General features: G+C 38.1%; 1 pseudogene; it reads right to left on the reverse strand.

Moving 5' to 3' along the window:
• Positions 1 to 3,238: 3,238 nt before the first annotated feature.
• The window catches only part of LOC134297381 (RCC1 and BTB domain-containing protein 1-like), a 29,402-nt pseudogene continuing 12,246 nt past the window's right edge, over positions 3,239 to 20,394 (reverse strand).

Below are 20,394 nucleotides of genomic sequence, written 5' to 3' on the forward strand. Positions count from 1 at the left end.
TTGGAAACTAGGAGGCCATATTAGTCTCTCTAATGGAGAATTTGGAGGGCTGCATACATGACATAAAATATATTTTTCTCCAAATGCTTTATAGGGAATATGTAGGCATTATTTTTGTGGTAAGCCTGTTATTTTAGAACAATGAAAAGATTTGTTTAGCTACAGGAAGTGACTTCAAATCTGTTGTTGTTGTTCCCTTTTTCCCAGGCTTCTCCTTAAAATGGCCTTGGGTTGGGGAGCATGATGAAAATGCCCCTACAGCCACTTGAAAGCATTTGGTAGCAACATTGTGCCTTTAAAAAATATAATGGATTCCTATGGGTCACAAAACAGTCCTGGGGCCACACTTTACTCACCTGTTCTCAAGAATAGCTGTTGGTACTGCTAGAGATTCCTATATATTAAACTACAGATAGTGTGGGCCAGGGCACAACCACGGCTGAACACTCATTTGAACAACAACAAACTAATTTAATGTCCGATGAGCAGAGGCACTGCAAATAGCCATTTTAGCATAGTACAGCAGAAGTGTTTTTTGTTGTTACGCACAAATTAGTTCTCATTTGCTCCTTTGCAATACATGACCAAAACTAGGAATGTGTGTCAGAGTCTGTCCTCTACTATATCTGCAGAAGAGATTACGTACTTCTCTTCATGATAAATAGGTAGAGTATCAACATAAATGGTCCCATTGGATCTATTTTGAAGCATAAAACTGCATTCTCTAAGTAGATAATCAATTACATAGGCATTTTTGTAATAGTTACCTGCCTCTTACTTCCTAAACATGCTTCCCAACTTTGAAATGTTTCTGCACTCCATTAGCGTGTCCAGTAAAACTGTCTGCAGAGTTGGACTGATTCAAGAGGCTGTGCTTCCATAGATCCATCACAGCTACTGCAAACACAGCTTTTAAAAATATGGACCTACTAGCTCATAAAGTCGTCATTCAGAGAAAAGTCTCCCTCCCATCAGCAAAAGGTTAGACATTTTCTCTGCCGTGACCTGATATCTCTTGAAATCTTTCAAGGTAGGTTCAGGCAGATGTGCTGAGAAAAATAATGTACCTTGACTTCTTTCTGAAAAATGATGGAAAAGAGGAATCCAGGGGTTATGTAACTTTGATATTGGAGTAATGTTTAATGTGAGCCTTTTAAAAAGTTGTTGAATATCAGCTCAATATATATTCTATATGTAATATAAAGTATAATGACAGAAAATTTGGTTGTCTGAATGTGAATCCTGATGCAACCAAAATAGTGCCATATGTGCCTGAGTCTGTGGTTGCTTGCCTAGATTCATGACAGCAATTGCAAAACGCTGCTGGAGGACTGCAGAGTTAAATTGTCAGTCAAGGAAGCGTCTTTTTCATTTCCTCCCCACAAGGTTAAACATTTTCTGTGCATTGACCTGACATCTCTTGAAAACTTTCAAGGTAGGCAGATGTGCCAAGAAAAATAATGTACTGAAATTTTCAACTGAAAACTGATATAATGCAGAATTGTGGTTGTAAAAGTTTCTTAATGTGAAAACATTGTGCTCTTTTCTTAGAAATCTCATTTAGTATCCTAATTACCAACAGTGAGCTTATGGTGCATTTACACAGTGAAATTAATGCAGTTTGTCACCATTTTAACTACCATGTCTCAATGCTGCATCTGAGTTTTAGTCTGATGAGACACCAGCAGTCTCTGGCAAAGAAGGCTAAAGACCTTGTAAAATTGCAACTCCCAGGATGCCATAGCAGCTAAAGTGGTGTCAAACTGCATTAATACTACAGTGCAGGCGCACTCTCATTCTGCAAGTGTGGTTATTTATTAAACAGAAATGGAATTGTCCATACACAAGATATACAAGAAGGTGCTAGGTCAGGTGATCACCTATTCCACCTGATTTGTCCTCTTATGGAAAGCTCCTTTGTTTGTGTCTATCTGGAAAAAGTAATTTTTTTGTTTCTCCTCCCCCTCAACCCCCCCCCCCCCCCCCCAAGATTTGGTGTCTGTATGCAAACCTTTGCATCCATACTGTTGCACATGCCCATAGGTTGACATTTCACTTCCTCCTGCTCTACCAACCTCACTTTATAAAAGCACAGGGGGGCAATCAGAATGACAGGAAAGCAGGCTGTTTCATTAAGCAAATATGCACATGCATGGTAAGAATTCAAAATAAACTGAGGGGCCTCTGCACCTGCTGCAGTCATGTGATGACTAGACACAAACTGATATGGTGAACATGTACACACTGTAAAAATGCCCTCTTGAGTCAATGTGGGTACATAATGGGTGTGTATGTCTCATGTGGCTTTTCAAGCTTTCTTCAGTTGGAATTGAAACAGGTATGTGTGGTATCAAACTGTCACAGGGATATTATGCAGTTGAGTTAGGATATAGTCCTTATGTAGACTCAACTATACTACAGAAAGGAAAATGGATTTCTCAGAATTGCTATTTATCCCTGTTGTATTGGAATATATTTTGCCATGACCTTGGGTGCATCTACACTGTAGAATTGCTGCAGCTTGACACCACTTTAACAGCCATGTCTTAATGTTATGTAATCACAAGATTTGTAATTTTATAAGGTTTCAAGCCTTCTTTGCCAAAGACCACTGGTGACTCACCAAACTACAACTCCCAGGGACATGACAGTTAAATGGTGTCAAACTACATTAAATCTCCTATGCAGATGAAGTCTCAGTCTGAAATAGGCAAATAAGAACCTTTAACATTAGAAAGTTCTGATCTAAATGAAGGGGAAAGAACTAATTTCTTAATATGAATCAACATATGTGCCTGTAATTTTGGACTTCCATAGCAGTGTGGCTATGAGAACTACCATGATGAGTCCCTCAGTTTTTAGTACTGCATTACTGCATGTGTTTTCAAACCAGTTTAAGAGAATATAAGCCTGTTTTCCACAGAGTTAGTCCAGCACATTATTGAGCTCTACCTGCAGTGACTGTGTCTCTCCAGAGTTCTGGACAAGACCATTTACCACCCTGCCTAATGCCAGAGATTAAATCTTCACTCCGCATGCATACCATGTACTTAATTATTGAGTTACAGCTCTTCCAATAAGTAAACAAAGTAACAATTGTTTCTGTTCTGAACTTGCTGTGGATCAGTTGCAATAGATTGCAACTTTGATATGCTAAAATTAAGAAGTCGATTTAAAAGAAAAATGTTTCTGGAAATGATTACTCTGTCATTTAGCCATAAAGGTCTCTAGAGTAGCCTTATATTGATCCAGACCCAACTTGGTCACAATTCTTATAGCCCCAAGCATATACATCACCCTCAGAGGACCGTGCTAAAGAATGATGTGATTCACAAGTCACTTCAATTACTTTCTTGATTAATAAATTGGTATAAACTTGAATCGGTATGACACGCTGGTTCGTGATCCCATTTCAAGTTGACTATATCTGTTATGTCCCCATGCATAAACCTTACTATCTTCCATGCTGAGTACCACATGAGGCCCACTCTCATAACTCAGACTGCGAATCCACTTTCCAGATAAACTTTCAAGTTTCTTTGGTACAATGGTGCTCTGGTTATCTCAAGTTCCCAAGCAATTGCTGCAGTTTAGCCCAAATACAAAAACATTGTGGGTAATACATATAGCTTCATTGGCAGAAGTTCCAAAGACACATGTTTTTTAGATATTATTTCTTGAGGTGAAAGCAGCATAAATATTGGCCACTTTCCTACATCAATCTTGATACTTGCTGATTGTCATAACATAATTCAATGTGCTGGTGTTTCTTCAACCATTTAAAATAGATTCATGGAACCATCTGGACACCCCCCCCCAATTTGCTTCTTCTGTTCTTCTGAGGAAGAGTCATAGCATCGTCCACAGGACCCAACCTCCTCTGGATGCCTTATATGTGACTAGTAAAAGTAGACAGACCATTGAACTCAAGGCAATTTGCTGCCTTTAGCCTTCAGCAGATTTTGTTTCTAGACAATCAAAATGAATGTGAAGTGCAGAATTGTATCATTTTTTATATTTCTTATTGAAATTGTATTCCAATTATCTATCTCTGTTTGTGATAGACATTTTGTACAGTTATCTCCTTGGTATCATAGGTCAGAAATCAGGCTAGCCCCTGCCCTCCAAACCCTTCAGCACTCAATTAAAGACATGGCTTTTCCAACAAGCTTTGACGGGGCTTAGATTCTTTAATTATACATATGGGAACCCTCAGATTCTTTATTAAGCACTTTATTAATTCTGAGATCAAATATTACTGTTTTACTTACAGCAATTGCTGTATTTTGTGGTTTTACCAGGGGTACTGTGAATTTATATTATGTGGACTATTTATTGTCTGTGTTTTGTTTTGCACTTGTATTTGGCATGCTACACCTTGAATGTTCTGTGAGCCACTCTGAGTCCCTCTGGGAGATGGTGGCAGGATATAAATAAAGGTTTGTTATTTATTAATATATTGTCAAAATTATGTGGAGAAAAAATTCAAAATCTTGTGGGTGACAATCTTTTGTTATACAGTAGAGTCTCACTTATCCAACATAAATGGGCCGGCAGAACGTTGGCTAAGCGAATTTGTTGGATAATAAGGAGGGATTAAGAAAAACCCTATTAAACATCAAATTAGGTTATGATTTTACAAATTAAGCACCAAAACATCATGTTATACAACAAATTTGACAGAAAAAGCAATTCAATACATGGTAATGCTATGTAGTAATTACTGTATTTACGAATTTAGTACCAAAATATCATGATGTATTGAAAGCATTGTCTACAAAAATGTGTTGGATAATCCAGAACGTTGGATAAACGAGTGTTGGATAAGTGAGACTCTACTGTATTAGAGTAAGTTATTTTGGGGAAAATAATGCTTAGCATGTGCAGAGATTGATAACAATGACAATAGAACATTCTGCTCTTCATTGGTATACATTCACTAAATTACTTTAGGTGTGAATAGGGTTATAAGTTTACTTTCGGTAGGAATATGGAAACTAAAGGCACCAAAGTTGTAACCAGAGGAAGGATTGGAAGCAGTTATGCGTATATTTGCCAAATGTACGTAACAATTTGGAATGGAATTCATTGGCACTGGCTCATTTTTAGATCCTGTCCAAAATTCTCTTTTGGATTTTCTCAGCACTCTTCACAATTTTTTTGTGTATATGGTTAAGAGCCCAGAATTCCATGTAAATGAGTCAGCTCTGATAAAATCTGAGTTTCATTAATATTGAAAATCTTCATACAGACAAAAGAGATTGATGTAGGACATAAAATTGTAAAGCTGTAATCTGCAATGAAATGAAATAAGAAATTGATGACACTCTGTGATATGCACTGCAGATAACAAGTTTGCAATCTTCTGAGCCTTGGATCTTCTACACACAGTAAGTGAGAAGTGTGTAATCCAGCCAATCCTCAAAAAGGTATCTCACATAAATTTTGTCTATATTCCAAAATGCTTAAAATAACACTGCCCTTGCTTGCTTGCATAGGCTGATAATTCTTTCATTTAATTGTTCTTTAGACTTGAAATCTGAAGGCCAAATATTCCTTTCCAGCATATTTTGGCAGGCTTATATTTCAAAGGCATGATGCATTTACTTCACAATACAATGTAATCTTGTGAAAATGATTAAAGATGGAAACAACAGGAGTATTACTAATTAATAATGATGGAATATAAGCTTAAACTGAAATTTGCTGAAGAAATTAAGATCCATAATGCAATATTACTCATGGTAGTTATTTTTCTGATTATCTTTTTAAAGGGTCTATTTTATCAAGACACTTTCACATTTGAATATTTCTGTCATAAATTCTACAGGCAAATCAATTTATTTGAATGTCCTGTCAGTCCTATTTTCTAGAATGTGGTGCTGCCCAAGGTAACAGATTTTTGGGTACTATGAGAGATAAATGAATTTATTTAACTTACAATGGCAGTGTTTTTCCCAGGACATGAAAGAGGCTCTTGAAAGATATTCTGAGTCCCATTGCATACCTTGACTGGCCATGTGTACATTAAGAGGCAGAGGTGCCTCAGGCAATAAAGCATCTTGTGCTAGTAACAGAAATATACTATATAATCATGTATAAGTCTTAGTGAAAAATCAACACAAAGAATCTGGATCGACTTACCCATGAGACAATGTAAGTATGGTATCATAGGTCCATACTTACATATATATAATAAATTCAGTAAGTGAAAGAAAAATCCCATGAACATGTTCTACTAAAAAAAATTACACCCAACTGTGGAAAATACTGTATGTACATTGATCCCTATGTATACATACAGGCCCCCTCGATGGATTGTCACCTTGTCATGGTGAGAGGGCTTGTTTGTTCCAGTGAACCTGTGGGCAAAATGTACTCACCAGTGGTACAGCGGGTTAAACTGCTGAGCTGCTGAACTTGCTGACTGAAAGGTCAGCAGTTCAAATCCAGGGTGCAGAGTGAGCTCCTGCTGTTAGCCCCAGTTTCTGCCAACCTAGCAGTTTGAAAACATGCAAATGTGAAGGCAACAGGACTCCATGCAGTCATGCTGGTCACATGACCTTGGAGGTGTCTTTGGACAGTGCCGGCTTTTTGGCTTAGAAATGGAGATGAGCACCAACCCCCAGAGTCGGACACGACTAGACTTAATGTCAAGGGGAACCCTTTACCTTTACCCTTTGTACTCATCATAACATAATTATTAATATACAAAGCCACCAATCAACAGTAGTAATTTTACATTTTCCAATAACAGTAAAACCCATGTGTCCCATTTGAAAGAAAATGCCCTGACCCTACACTGAGATAGCGTCTTAGAATATATATATATATATATATATATATATATATATATATTCAAAAATGAGTGGATATGCACAAGATAGCATCCCTGGAACATTTCCTTATCCCTACAGAGACACTCTCCCTTTCCATAAAAGAAGGATGATCATCTGACGAGGTCCTGGCAGCTGCTAATTTTTCTGCTTACTTTCATTGCTTATTATTTGTTGGGACTTTCCCTGTGAAGCAAAGGGAGAGACGATATGAGCAGGTAGCAAAAGAAAAGCAGCATCAAGGTCACAGGAGTGGTGTTTAGCCATGGCTCTACTGGGAATGATGCCCCCTGCGGATGTCCTGTGATGCCAACTCAAAGGACTAGAGGAATTGATTGTATTCTGTTCAGTAGAACCTCTGTGATAGTAAAATGCATAGGCTATAAATGCACATTCAGGTTTTTTTCATTCTGGTATTGGTAAACTCTTCTGTTTCTGCACTTGTATTATCACTCTCACACTTTCTCCCCTCCTTTCCTCTCTTCAGTACACATCTCTCTCACACAAACATACACAAAGTAAAATCATCCTTATTTTTGGCAATTATTAAGACAAAGGAGCACATTGTGACATTATTAAAGCATTATCAACCTACAAATTAGTTACCTTATCCTTCCTCCATCTGCATAATCCTTATACTCCTGTCACTATGTTTACAAATCCAAATGAATTTTATGCAGCCCAGATCTAATTAATTTTGGATTTGCCTTCAAGACACATGCAGCTCTGATCAGAACAATCTGTATTCTCCTTTTTCTGATTAGGGTGAAGCCAGGGCCCTTGGGTATTCTGTTTTGTGGGGGATGCACTGGAACGTGAATATCAAGAAGCTGGTTAATCCTTAGCCTTATTGACAACATCCTGGGGTTTGTTAGCAAAAGCCCCTGGACCCAAGGGAACTCTGGGAGTAAAACCAAGTGATGTCCATTCCATGTAGTGAATTGAGATCTAGCCAAAGGATTAATGTATTGAAATAGAGCATAATGAAAACTATCCACTGAAACATCTTTGGAAATATCAGTCAACTGTTTTTCTTCCTTAACATAACTGACTGTGATTGTAAGTGGAGTTGAACTTTTTGGACTTAATGTGGGAAGGGTATTAATAGATAGCAAAAACTTGCAAGCCCCAGATATTTTGAATATTCTTCTGAGGGGAAATTATTTGGAAACTCTCAAGTGTTTTAGCCTTAGGGTTACTGCAGCATTTGAGACTAATTATCATTTAGTTCCATGTACTGAAAGACTAGGAGTTCAGGCCAAGGCCAGTGAAGCCCAGAAAACAAAACAGGTGAGGCAGAATATCAATTTATAGCAATTTATAGAGAAAGGCTAGTTAGTTCAATACTCAGGCATGTTGTTCAAGCAAACAGGACTGTTGTGGTTGGATGATGTCCATCTCTCAGATAGGGAACAAGGAGGATGGTCATATGTAATGGACAGTTGAACTCATTGCTGCTTGAGTGGTTTGGTAATGAGGTGAGTGATTATTGCAATCCATCTTTGACCTGATTCATTTATGTGGGTATGTTTTTCCTCAGAGCAACTTTTATGAGGGATCTAGGGGTGAGTCTTCCAACCACCTTAAGGCTGACATTTTTTCTATACATATAAAAGTGAGCATTGTTCAGCAATCTCATCACTCATCATACTTCTATAAATCTAACAAAAATAACTTCCTAGCATGGAGGAAGACCAAACAGATTTTAAGGTAGTAAAGAAGTAGAGTACAAAAATGAGGGCAGACAAAAAGATACTGCAGACATGCAAACATACCCAAAGATATGGCTGATGCAAATATCACAGTGCAGACAAAATTCTGATATATATATATACACACACACACACACACAGTTTTTTCATTCTGGTATTGATAAACTCTTCATATATATCATGGCTGATTTCTCCCTTCTCCCTCTAATCCAACCTGACAAGATAAAAGGCTGATGTAGTCCAAGTGACATTATGTATGTTCGTCTACAAGGTTCCATCCTGTTTGTAGTCCAGCATTTATTTGACTACCTGTCATAGCCTGTTGTGGGCTAAACATTTCAAGTGCCTGAAGACCATACAAACATTTACAAGTTGGCCCTCCAAATTGTCAGGTTTAAGTTTTGCAGATCTCCTTATTTGCTGATTTGATTAATTTGTTCTCTCTAGGACAAAGAAAGCAAAGGCAGTGCTGACTTGGTTTACTATTTTAAAAGATCAGAAACTAAACATTTTTTAAAAATATGATTTTAGGGAAAATATAATTTTAAAATAGTCTTTCTGTCTAAAAATATTTTTAAAAGAATTTCTCGTGACTTTCTTCCTTCAATTAACATACATACAAAGACCTAAATAATCACGGAGAAGTTTTTTTTAATGGTCCTATTTGATACTGTTAAAGTGTAGCTTCACTAGTTATCTATAGAGACATTGTAGATTTCCTGGGCCACTATTGAATAATAGCCATTTGCCTCAAACAGTTTGTAAAATAATTTATAGGCATGGTGGCTAATGATGATATCATCTTTGTACAGATTGTACAGATTGTACAGAGGCATTGCTTGCCTCTGAAGATAGAGTGGGTGTCCACTTTGTCCTCTCTTTCCTAACCTTTCATCATTATTATTATCACTGATGCATATTCCATCAAGGTAGAGACGTCTGTCCTTAGATTGGGGGCCATTTGAAGAGTCACTGACACTAGCTGAAGTTCCTTACCAGTTTCACACAGAGATTGAGAGACCATAACTGAAAAGCTTGTCCTTTTATTCCCATATGTCCCCTTGAAATCAATGCCTATTCTATATATACTTGCTTCTACCTATGTAGGAAGGGATTTTATTCAATGCTACTAACCTCTATTGGATTTCTTTCTCTCTCATCCCTTTCTCCAATGAGATATTCTCTAACACTGGAGATTTGCGGGGATAAGCTGTGACACTAATTGTAATGTACCATCCAGTTAAGGCTTTGGAAAGTCTACATTTTACTTTAGGGCATCATTTATTTCCTACTTTCCTACTTTCCTGTACATAGACAATGTCACAGAAGGTGCAGCATTTATTCCAGTTTGCCTGACTTGGCATCATAAGTGAACCCTCAAACCTAAGTTTGATGTTTCAGTTGGTAATAATTCTGTGGCCCAGTCAAGTGAAACACTGCAAATCTCATTTCAGATCTCTCTGCTGTAACTTGTGCCTTCTTCTAAGAACACACTCAAAACATCATATCACAAAGGTCTGTTTCTTAATATCCAAGAAGTCAGAGAGCTTTCCAAACTTTAACAAGTATTTATAACTAGGAATTTCCTAAGTTTCTCACCTTCATTGTGAAAGGGGTTTCCAACTCAAGACTTCTCATTGATAAAATGGACAGTTGCTGTGAGATATTTTTTGCAGATAAATAGAGCTTTGAAACAATGTTTTATGCACAAAAATATTGTGTGTTTGCACACACAACCGAATCCACCCCTCACCCCACCCAATAACAAATGTGACCATTAGCAATAATTTTCATGTTCTCAAATGACACTTTTCCCCAGAACTTTTTAATATGACACAATGTGGTTTTTAGCCAGCTCCTTAAAACAAAACAAAAGTCATCCTATGCCCCCCCCCCCCAATCGTTGCCTGGTATCACTCAGGGGGTACAAGTTACATTGAAAACAGATTTTACCTCAAAAAAATGCTAAAGCTGCAATTTTGTACTCTGTCAAAATTAGTTATTTATAGCATCCCTACGTAATTTTTTCCTGACTTTGCCAACATGAACAGATTCTGGAGAAGCAGATTTTGCTGCCAATAACTCAAATGATATAAAGAGATTCCAGGCATTTAAGATTTGCCAAGGACATCAATACTGGGCATCAAATGCAAAATTAATACACAACGAACAATTGGAAGAATCTGTTACAGAACTAATATTATACTTGTTAGAAAAGGTTGCTAAATTAGACTTTGGGAGATGTATCGATATAGAATACACATGCATTTTGAGAAATACAAAAACATCACAGCTCACCAACAGCAATTTAGAGCATTCCTTGTTGCTCTACCCGTAGAATGAATGTTCCTTTACAGAGACAGTCCCCCAGTCAATTGTACCTGGAAGCTGGATTCAACTGGCTTTTAATGCATGGGCTGAAACATATGCCAAGGGTATTATGGTCTAAATCTGATGGTTAGTCCCACCTAGAATTGAGTCAACTTCTGAATAGTAAGTCACCAATCATATGTAAAATTAACTGATTCATTGGGTCCACTCTATTTGGGACTAAGCATTGGATTAAGGGCTGCTTGTTTAGATTTCTGTTTGCCTTTGAGAAGGAAATGTATGTTGGTTTGTTGGTTTATGTTTGTTGAAAGTATTTATGTAATACCTCCATCTCCACAAGGGCATCTGAGGCAATTAAAATAAAATAGATTTATGCCCTACAAAGATTGCAATTGCGTTATAATGCATATTACTGAATATATTTGAAGCAGAATCCAAAAACAGGAAACCAATGGAAACACTACATTAAATGTCAATATCTGTAACCATAAGATGTTATAGTGAAAATTTCTGAATATAGATATCAGGTGACATAAAAGCAAGAAAACTTTTAAGCTGAATATAAATTGTGCATGGAGTCATTTCTGCTCTCCATTAGGATCTACACTCTGCCCAGCACAAGTAGATTCAAAAAGAGCTTTTCTTCCATTAGAAATAATATCTAACAATCCAGTTATCTTACATCGGGGCAAAGTCAAAGGACTTCATCCCATGGAATAGGTAAAGGGTTAGGGAGAGTAGGTTTACCATTCAGCTTAAGCAGACTCTGTTTTGAAATTAAATGGATGATTTTTCTACCTTCATCACACACTTTTCAATCCATCCATTTTACTAAGGAATCCTCCATTGATTTGACATCACACAGTTGAGATTTGTCCCCGCCCACTGTTCCTCTCCTGTTTTCTTTGTAGAAAAACTGCTGACAATAAAAGATATCTGTTATTATGGAAAGTTATGTAGTATTACAAATACTTAAATTCATCAGTCCTTGGCACTGATCCATGGCAGTTGAAGTGGTGTCAAACTGCTGCAATTCAACAGTGTAGATGCACTCATATACTTACCTGCCCTGGTTCCCCAAACTAAATTAACAGCCAAGAGCTATGCCTAGCAACAGAAATCCTGTTTGTTAATCAGATAATCATTTGTAAGAAAGGACTAGAACCCATGTGAATCCGAATCAGAATCACCAGTAGAACAGATCTTCTTCACCCAGTGTAGCTCCTGGCAGTTAAAGTGGATGTGAAAAAGGAGCAGGTGGACCTAAGCTTTGAAAAAAGAATTTAATTAAAGTTCAATGTACTCCCCAGAGTGCCCTTCTCAGGAAAGAGGGGTCTGTCTAGGAAAGGAACCCACCCCTGACCCCTAATCACATCCAGTCTAGTGGAAGATGTTCCAAGGAAATATGTCCACACCCAGGGAGGTGGGACCCCTCAGTAGCCCTGGAGAAGTCTCTGTTTGACCCCCCTTCTTTCTTTCCCTCCTTAGACTTATATTGGATCCATCCCTGTTCTGAACTCAGCTCCTGAAGCTCCTTTCAAACCTCAGCAACCAAAGCTCACAGATGCAGCACAATGACAATGGAAAGACTCAAGTGAAGCAATGTCAATATTTTTTTTTTAAAAAAAAAAGGTACAAGAGAATGCCTGGAATAACACTGTTGTAGGATCCAGCCAGATAGAAGGATGTGAGAAGAGATACAAGGGTCAAAGAATAGCTGAAGGAGGGGGGGAAGGGGTAGAAGGAAGGAGGGAAGGGGAGAGAAGAGGAAAAGAAAGGAAATGAGAAGAGAAGATAAGGGAAAGAAGGAAATGAAAGGAAAAAGAAGAAAGTGAAGAGAAGAGAAGGGAAAAGAGGGGAGGAAAGGAGGAAGAAGAAAAGAAAGGGGAAAGAAGGGAAAGAAATGAGATTTCTCTCTCCAGAATATGAAGCCAATGCCCCCCTCCCTTCCTTCCGTAGCCAAGGCCAGCCATCCTTTCTCCCTCTCTCCCCCCCTCTCTCTCTCTCCCTCTCTCTCCTTGGACAAAAGGTGAGCAAAAGGTAATGGCAGAGTTTTTTCTCAAAAGGGCATTTCAGTTCCTCCCACAAATTGCATAGTCATTTCATTTTAAAGCGGAGAACAGAGAGAATATCATCACATGACAGAATTGGCCGTTTTGCTCATCTCTATGTGGATAATTTACACACAAAAAAGTTACTTGCCAACCAGCTTAGAAAGTGTCTGAAAAGATAACCCTTTAAAACACTTTAAAAATTCCAAGATATCTCTACCCTACATTTGAAGCCTATGTCATGTGATGAATACAGTAGGCTGCCGTTTCTTAAGTGGGTGGCTCAGTAGAATTTAATGCATGTGATGAAGTGGGATGATACAGCCTTCTACTTACTCGAGTTTGCACAAAGACTGGACAAAGCAAAAGTTGAACCGAATAATAACAGGCAAATAGTCCTGATCTTGATTTTGCAATTTCAATTACAGTGCATATTACTAGTTTTTAATATTCCATGTATGTGCCTTTGAGCCAGCTTATGATGACTGCATTAATTTCATAGGGCTTTCGTAGGCAAGGAATGGTCAGGGGTGGTTTTGCCAGTGCCTTGCTCTGAAATATAGCCTCTAGCACAGGCATCGGCAAACTTTGGCCCTCCAGATGTTTTGGACTTCAACTCCCACAATTCCTAACAGTGAACTCCCATCAAAGTACTCACCAGAGTTGGCCCTGCTTAGTTTCATAAGTGGAGGTTACCAACCCCTATGCCTGTGGGGATGATTAATCTGCCAAAACCAACTGGGAATGGGGATATAGAACTCAGAACCTTCTGAAATACAACATTGGGTGTCTTCACTACCCCATTGACAGGAAAGTGACCAGTTACCCTGGAATAAATGAACTTACCATAGATCAATGCTATCATATTTTACTGCACGAGGCATGTAATATTAGAAAAACAGGTAGAGAAAACAAAAAGAAAAACATAGGTCATAGCTTTGACAAAGCATTGGCTTGACAGGCAGACATGGAATTGTCTTTGAGTCCTTTATTAACATGTATATTAAAGGAACTGAATGTGCCCCTGGCACTAGAATTTAAATCACTTCCATTAACAGGATCTTTTAACTTATATGCTAGATGGATTTTTTAAAACAGCATTGAAGCTGTCTGCTCTGCAGGATATCATTCCTTTTTTCTTTTCCCCTACTTCAGAACAACCCTTAAGCAGCTGTGATTAGTAGGAAGAACAGAACACTGCCAATGGCAAATTAATTGCTTTAAGCCACGTTGTTCTCTTCAGATCCAAAGCTCATTTTCTGCTGGGCCAAGGACCACCTGCTCCCTCCCGGTCCACAGTTTTCCTCCCCTACAACTTGGGACATTGACGTACAAAGGGAAATCCAAGCGGTTTGAATCTTATTTGAGAACTTATTATTCTGGCTCTCACAGCGTTTGGAAGGGAACATATTATTGCTGAGCTCACCAAGATAACAGGAAAACTGTGGCATAATGTGAATATGCTTCAATCTAAGGCTTTGCTTTAAATGAAACCATAAAAATCTTTTCTTTTAGATCATTCCCTTCAGTCAGCTGGGGGAAAGTGCAAAGAGGTAAATAAATTCTCAGCAATAAAAATGTCTTAAGACTCTTTATGTTTAATTAAGACCCCAATCTTAAACCCAGTTACTTATCAGCAAGGCTCCTTGGACTTAGTGAGACTATTTTTCTGAGTGGAGGCTATTGTTAACTGCCTTGACTTTTCGTGATCCCATGCAGGCCCATAGCCAGAAAACAAAATGTTGATGGCGGGTGGTGGGGGGGGCGGGGCGGTTAAACAATTTTTTTTTAGTGGGGCACTGTTTTTTTCTGGCATATGTCATATGTTTGTCACCACTGAGATAGTGCTTGTAGTTCTGGAGGAACTCAATTTTTTTTTGCTTCTCATAGAGTTAGCATGTAGATTTGGTTAACCAGTTAAAATTCATGAGTAAAACAGGATTTTTTAACCTGAAAAATTTGGGGAGAAGAGTGAATAGGAGACCTCCATATCACGTTCTTTTCAACAGTCCTGCTCAGATCTTGCAGGCTCAGGGCTCAGCTTCCCTGACTATTCATCTGCACTGCAATATTCCTCTTGTCTTACTGCCTTCCATTTTACTAAGCATTACAGTCTTTTCTAGTGAGGCCCTTTCTACACAGATTATCTGCTTTGAACTGGATTTATTTTATAGCAGTGTAGACTCAGATAATCCAGTGGTCTGAATTTAGTCATCTTAACTTTCTTGAGAGAGTTCAGGCTGATTTACAGTATCCACAGAATTCTTTTTGCACCCAGTTTCACTAAATAATTTTTACACCAGGAATTGATAAAGTTTGATAGGTAAAGGTAAAGATTTTCCCCTGACATTAAGTCTAGTCGTGTCTGACTCTTGGGATTGGTGCTCATCTCCATTTCTAAGCCAAAGAGCTGCCGTTGTCCATAGACACTTCCAAGGTCATGTGGCCAGCATGACTTCATGGAGCACCATTACCTCCCCACTGGAGTTGATCTACTCACACTTGTATTTTTTTGAACTGCTAGGTTGGCAGAAGCTAGGCCTAACAGCAGGATCTCACCCTGCTTCCCGGATTTAAACCGCTGACCTTTCGGGCAGCAAGTTCAGAAGCTCAGCAGTTTAACCCACTGTGCCACGGGGGGCTCCAAAGTTTGATACCATACAGATTATTAATCTGAAACTTCCAGCAGCACTAGCAAGCAAAGCAAGGGGCAATGGAATGCTAGAAGTTGCAGTTTAGCTAGACTTGCTTTATATCAAGGCTTCGGAAAAAGAGGCATTTCCATTCCTTCTCTTATTTTTTTTTACAACAATAGCTATTTTGCTTGTCCTATCTCACAAACATTGATGAAGAATCGTTTTCACTAAAATAAATGAACATTTAATTTGACATTTGCTTTTTGGTGAGTGTTTGTCCTCATTGTTTGTCCTCATGAAGCTGCATTATATGGCAATGTGCATGATGTGGCCATTGTGTGATGAATAAAACCCTTGCATTTTTAGGGGTTTGTTTATATAATGCTGAGTGATTCTAGCAATCCAATCTTTCTTTGAAAATTGGAGTTCTCATTTAAAGTAATTAGACACCATTACAAGTATTGAGGCTTTCAAACAGAGGCTGGATGACCATCTGTCAGGGTGCTTTCATGGGGCTTTTCTTACATGGCAGGGATTAGAAGGCCCCTGATTCTTTGACACACTAGGAATGAATCTATAATACTATCTAGTTGTTCTGGACTTGCTATCAGCCATTGCTATGACCAGTGTCAGGAAGGATATCTGTGGATGGATAAATGACAGCTTTTTGTTAAAATAAAGGTAAATAGCTAAGCTACACAAATTAATTTTAGTTTCATTCTTGTTGTGAGCCTTCGAGTCATTTCTGACTTCCAACAACCATCTATCCCAGGGATTTCTTAGGGCCCTTCCACACAGCCATATAACCCAGAATATCACAGCAGATAGCCCACAGTATCAGCTTTGAACTGGAATATATGGCAGTGTGGACTCATATAAACCAGTTCAAAGCAGATATTGTGAGATTTTCTGCCTTGATATTCTGAGTTATATGGCTCTGTGGAAGGGCCCTTAGCAACATGTGTTCAGAAGAGGGTTTTCATTGCCTTCCTCTGAGGCCGAAACTGTGTGACTTGCCCAAGGTTAACCACAGCTGAGTGAGAATTCAAATTCGAATCTCTAGTCTAGGCTCATAGTCCAATGCTCAACCGCTGCATCACTGATTCTCCTATTACTCCAGTACAACCACATTTACCAAATAGTCATTACTTTTAATGAATTAAGTGGCCACTTCCAGTTTTGATGGGTTTCCCTCTAATTTCGAATAATTCAAATGTTCCCAAAGATGCGAAATTGCCCCACAGAAACAGCCTAATTAACCAGCTTTAAATTAAAGGGTAACTTTAATTTTCAGATTAAACAGTATCACTCAAAGTGACAGTTCATACTGCTTTGATGTCAAAGTAGCATAAGCTTGAAAGGACCTGCAAAATGGAAACAGGTGTCATCAACTGCTTAAACACCTTGCAAATTATTTGACAGGTTGCCACAGTAGTTTAATTCACAGTCAAAATCTGAAGATTTGCATATCCAAAGTGAGTTCATTAATCATTTCAGACAGTAGAACTGTTACCTTAACTCTCTTTTTTTCAGACTGAAAGAAATGAATAATGGCAAACTATTAACTACTGCCAGTCCATAGTCCAGGAAATAATGCCCAACTGCTCACTGGAGGGAAGGATATTAAAGTCAAAGATGAAGTACATGGCCGCATTATGAGAAGACAAGAAAGCTTGGAGAAGCTGGGGAAAACAGAAGGAAAAAGGAAGAGGGGCCAACCAAGGGCAAGATGGATGGATGGTATCCTTGGAAGGGACTGGCTTGACCTTGACGGAGCTGGGCGTGGCGATGGCTGACTGGAAGCTCTGGCGTGGGCTGGTCCATGAGGTCACGAAGAGTCGGAAGTGACTGAACAAATAAACAACAACAATTAACTACTGCCAAAACACCATAGAAAATAGATGGGAGTTCATGTTTATGTGCAATGTTAAATATACAAAACAGAACCCTTCATAGTCATTCACACCCTAAAACAGAAGTTTCCAGCTGTGTGTTTTGTGTCTTTTTATATTTCTGTTTCCCTCAGTAGCTAGGCAGTTTTCCAATAATTATTTGGAAAATATGGTCTTCTTGTAAAAAGAATAGGTAAGTCACTAGTACTGAAACCAAACAGGTGTGCCCTTAAAAATGTAATCAGAATGTAACATTCAAACTTTACATTACTTTAGCTGTGTATTTTTATCCTTCAGTGCAAGTTTCATGCACATCTAAGTTTCTGAGTCACATCCTATTTTCAGCATAAGGCCCAAAACCTGCAATTTGCATTGCCAACTAAAATCACATATATTTGAACAGGCCATGTTTTTTTACAGGCATAGCCCAGTTAACAAAGTTTCTGACAGTGTACCTCCTTTTTACAAAGGCTTTTTTCAGCTGCCCACTCTTTTCCATTTCTGGCTCATCCTCTGTATCTTTGGATATTTTTATCATCACCATTAGCAAAATAGTGAAGGATGCCTGGAGACATTAACTGCCAAGTCATAACAACATGTCTACAGAAAACCGTTATTTAAATTTAAGATGGGCAACAGCAGGCTTCTATTCTAGCTGACCCTAATTTTAAACAGATTTTAGATTTGTTTAAATTTCTGTCCTGTTTTAATGTTAGATATGCAGTGATATATATGTCATAATTTTAATTTTGTTATAGTTGTGAATTTTCTTTTGGGATCTGGGGGGTGGTTTATTTCTCTTTGTTAGTGTATTCTGGCATTGAATGTTTGCTATTTTTTGTTGGAAATTGCCCTGAGTCCCTTTGGGGAGATAGGACGGTCCTTTCCAATTCTAGGATTATATCAAAATGTAGAATTGGTTAATATTGGTTTCTATTGGTTAATATGAGAGACATTCAATGAGGTAGATGTTGTGGTGTTAAAACAATTTTTGTTAAAACTTTTTTAAAATTCCCTAAAATCAGTAGATGTATGAATATTTTTGAAAGTTGGGGGAGTGATCCCCTCTTATCTTGTGTCATTGTATAGAAAATTCAAGAAGATAGTTCTTACAGTTTTCTTTTGTAAATGTTGTTTATAAAAACTTTGAAAATTCCCTAAAAGTCTGTGGATAAGAGAAACATGCTGGAACTTGATGGGCTAACAGTGGCAAATGTGTTCTACTATTGTAGCAAGTTTCACAGCAAAGATTGTAGAAATAAGAGAGAAAGGAGCCCCTGAAGTTTCTCCAATTATAGTAATTACGTGAAATTACTATAACAAAAAGTAACAAAATTTTGTTACTCTGGTTATAGTAATGAAATTTTCACTAAACATACTTTAGAAAATTAACACCATCACCCCCTAATTTTGTAATGACTTTTGAAACAGTTTTTTATCCATCACACATGCCTAAAAAGTAGTAATGTCCAGGAATACATCTACTTCATTATATGATGAATCCATGGAGACATGGCTGTGAGACGGACTTCAGGAAGGCAAAGGATCAAAGCCTTCCTACTCCTTGGAGGCGAAATGCTATCTTTAAACTGAAATGTATCCCCCAAGGTTCAGAAGGACCAAGAAATATCAAAACTAAGGCTCTGAAGGGATGGAACCATCTAGCTGGCCCTGTGAATTAAAAACAAAATATAAGAACCTCACTCCAGGGCTATTGTTTGGCTTTGGAAAGCATAATTTATTCTCGGTCTGCCTTTGCATCTAATTATTTATGTTAAAGTAACAATCATGAATCAAAATTGTTGCCTATATAATTTACAATCACTGCCAAGGTGCCTTTAGTTCAGCTAGGGTTCTTCAAATCAGGGAATACTTTGCCTTTCTTTGTACCATTGAGAGAAAGTTATAGGCCTTTTCAGCAAGGACTTTTACATAGCTTTATTGGCACTGAAACTCTTAGAATAGTAGAAGTCAATTCTGGGCTGACTTGCTAGTATACATTTCCTGACCTTCTCTCCTACCTCTTGCTTAGGAAAATGTGGAATGTTATTAATGAAAGGAGAACACAAATTCTTATTTCAATGCCACCCAACTAAGCTACTGGTTTTCACGCACCCTGGCATCTGTCAAAATGCTTTCTCTTTATTTCTGCACTGTTAGGCTGCCATAGAATTTAGCAAGTCCAGTGACTTATACTATTTTAATATGAGTGTATGAAGAAGATAATCATCTGATTTATCTTCTGTATAATCATCTGACCTATGGAGTCCTGGTGGCACAATGGGTTAAACCTTTGTGCTGGCAAGACTGCTGCAGTTCGAATGTGGGGTACGAGGTGAGCTCCCATATGTCAGCTCTTGCTCCTCATGTGGGGGCACGATAGAAGCCTCCCACAGGATGGTAAAGCATCAAATATCTGAACATTCCCTGGGCAACGTCCTTGCAGATGGCCAATTCTCTCACACCATAAGTGACTTGCAGTTTCTCAAATTGCTCCTGACATGAAAAAAATCTGACCTATATATGACTATTTAGAAAAGGCTTGTAAAATTAACAATAGCCTTGAGTTTCTAGCCTCATGCAATGACAAGCCAGTGTGAATAAATGACATTGGTATATGCTTAGCTTACCATGCAAGAACCAGCTATTTTTTTCCTCCACAGAAGAGCATGCCAATTGTGTGACAAGCCAGCAGCAACATCATTTTGCCATTTTTATCAGTTTATTCTATGATTGGAGTGGAACATTCCCTGAAACATCCAGAAAGACATTATATGAAAGATAAAACTTACGCAACCTGATGTATGCATATTAAATATGACTGTCTTCTGAATGATCAGACTGTAGTCTTAAAGTGCAGTTCCAACAAGTTTAGAAAATCTAGGATCAGATGACACAATACTAGCTTAGATAAAGATAGGCATAAAACCTTTCAA

Source organism: Anolis carolinensis, chromosome 3 (genome assembly GCF_035594765.1).
Source record: "Anolis carolinensis isolate JA03-04 chromosome 3, rAnoCar3.1.pri, whole genome shotgun sequence".
Lineage (NCBI taxonomy): Eukaryota > Metazoa > Chordata > Lepidosauria > Squamata > Dactyloidae > Anolis > Anolis carolinensis.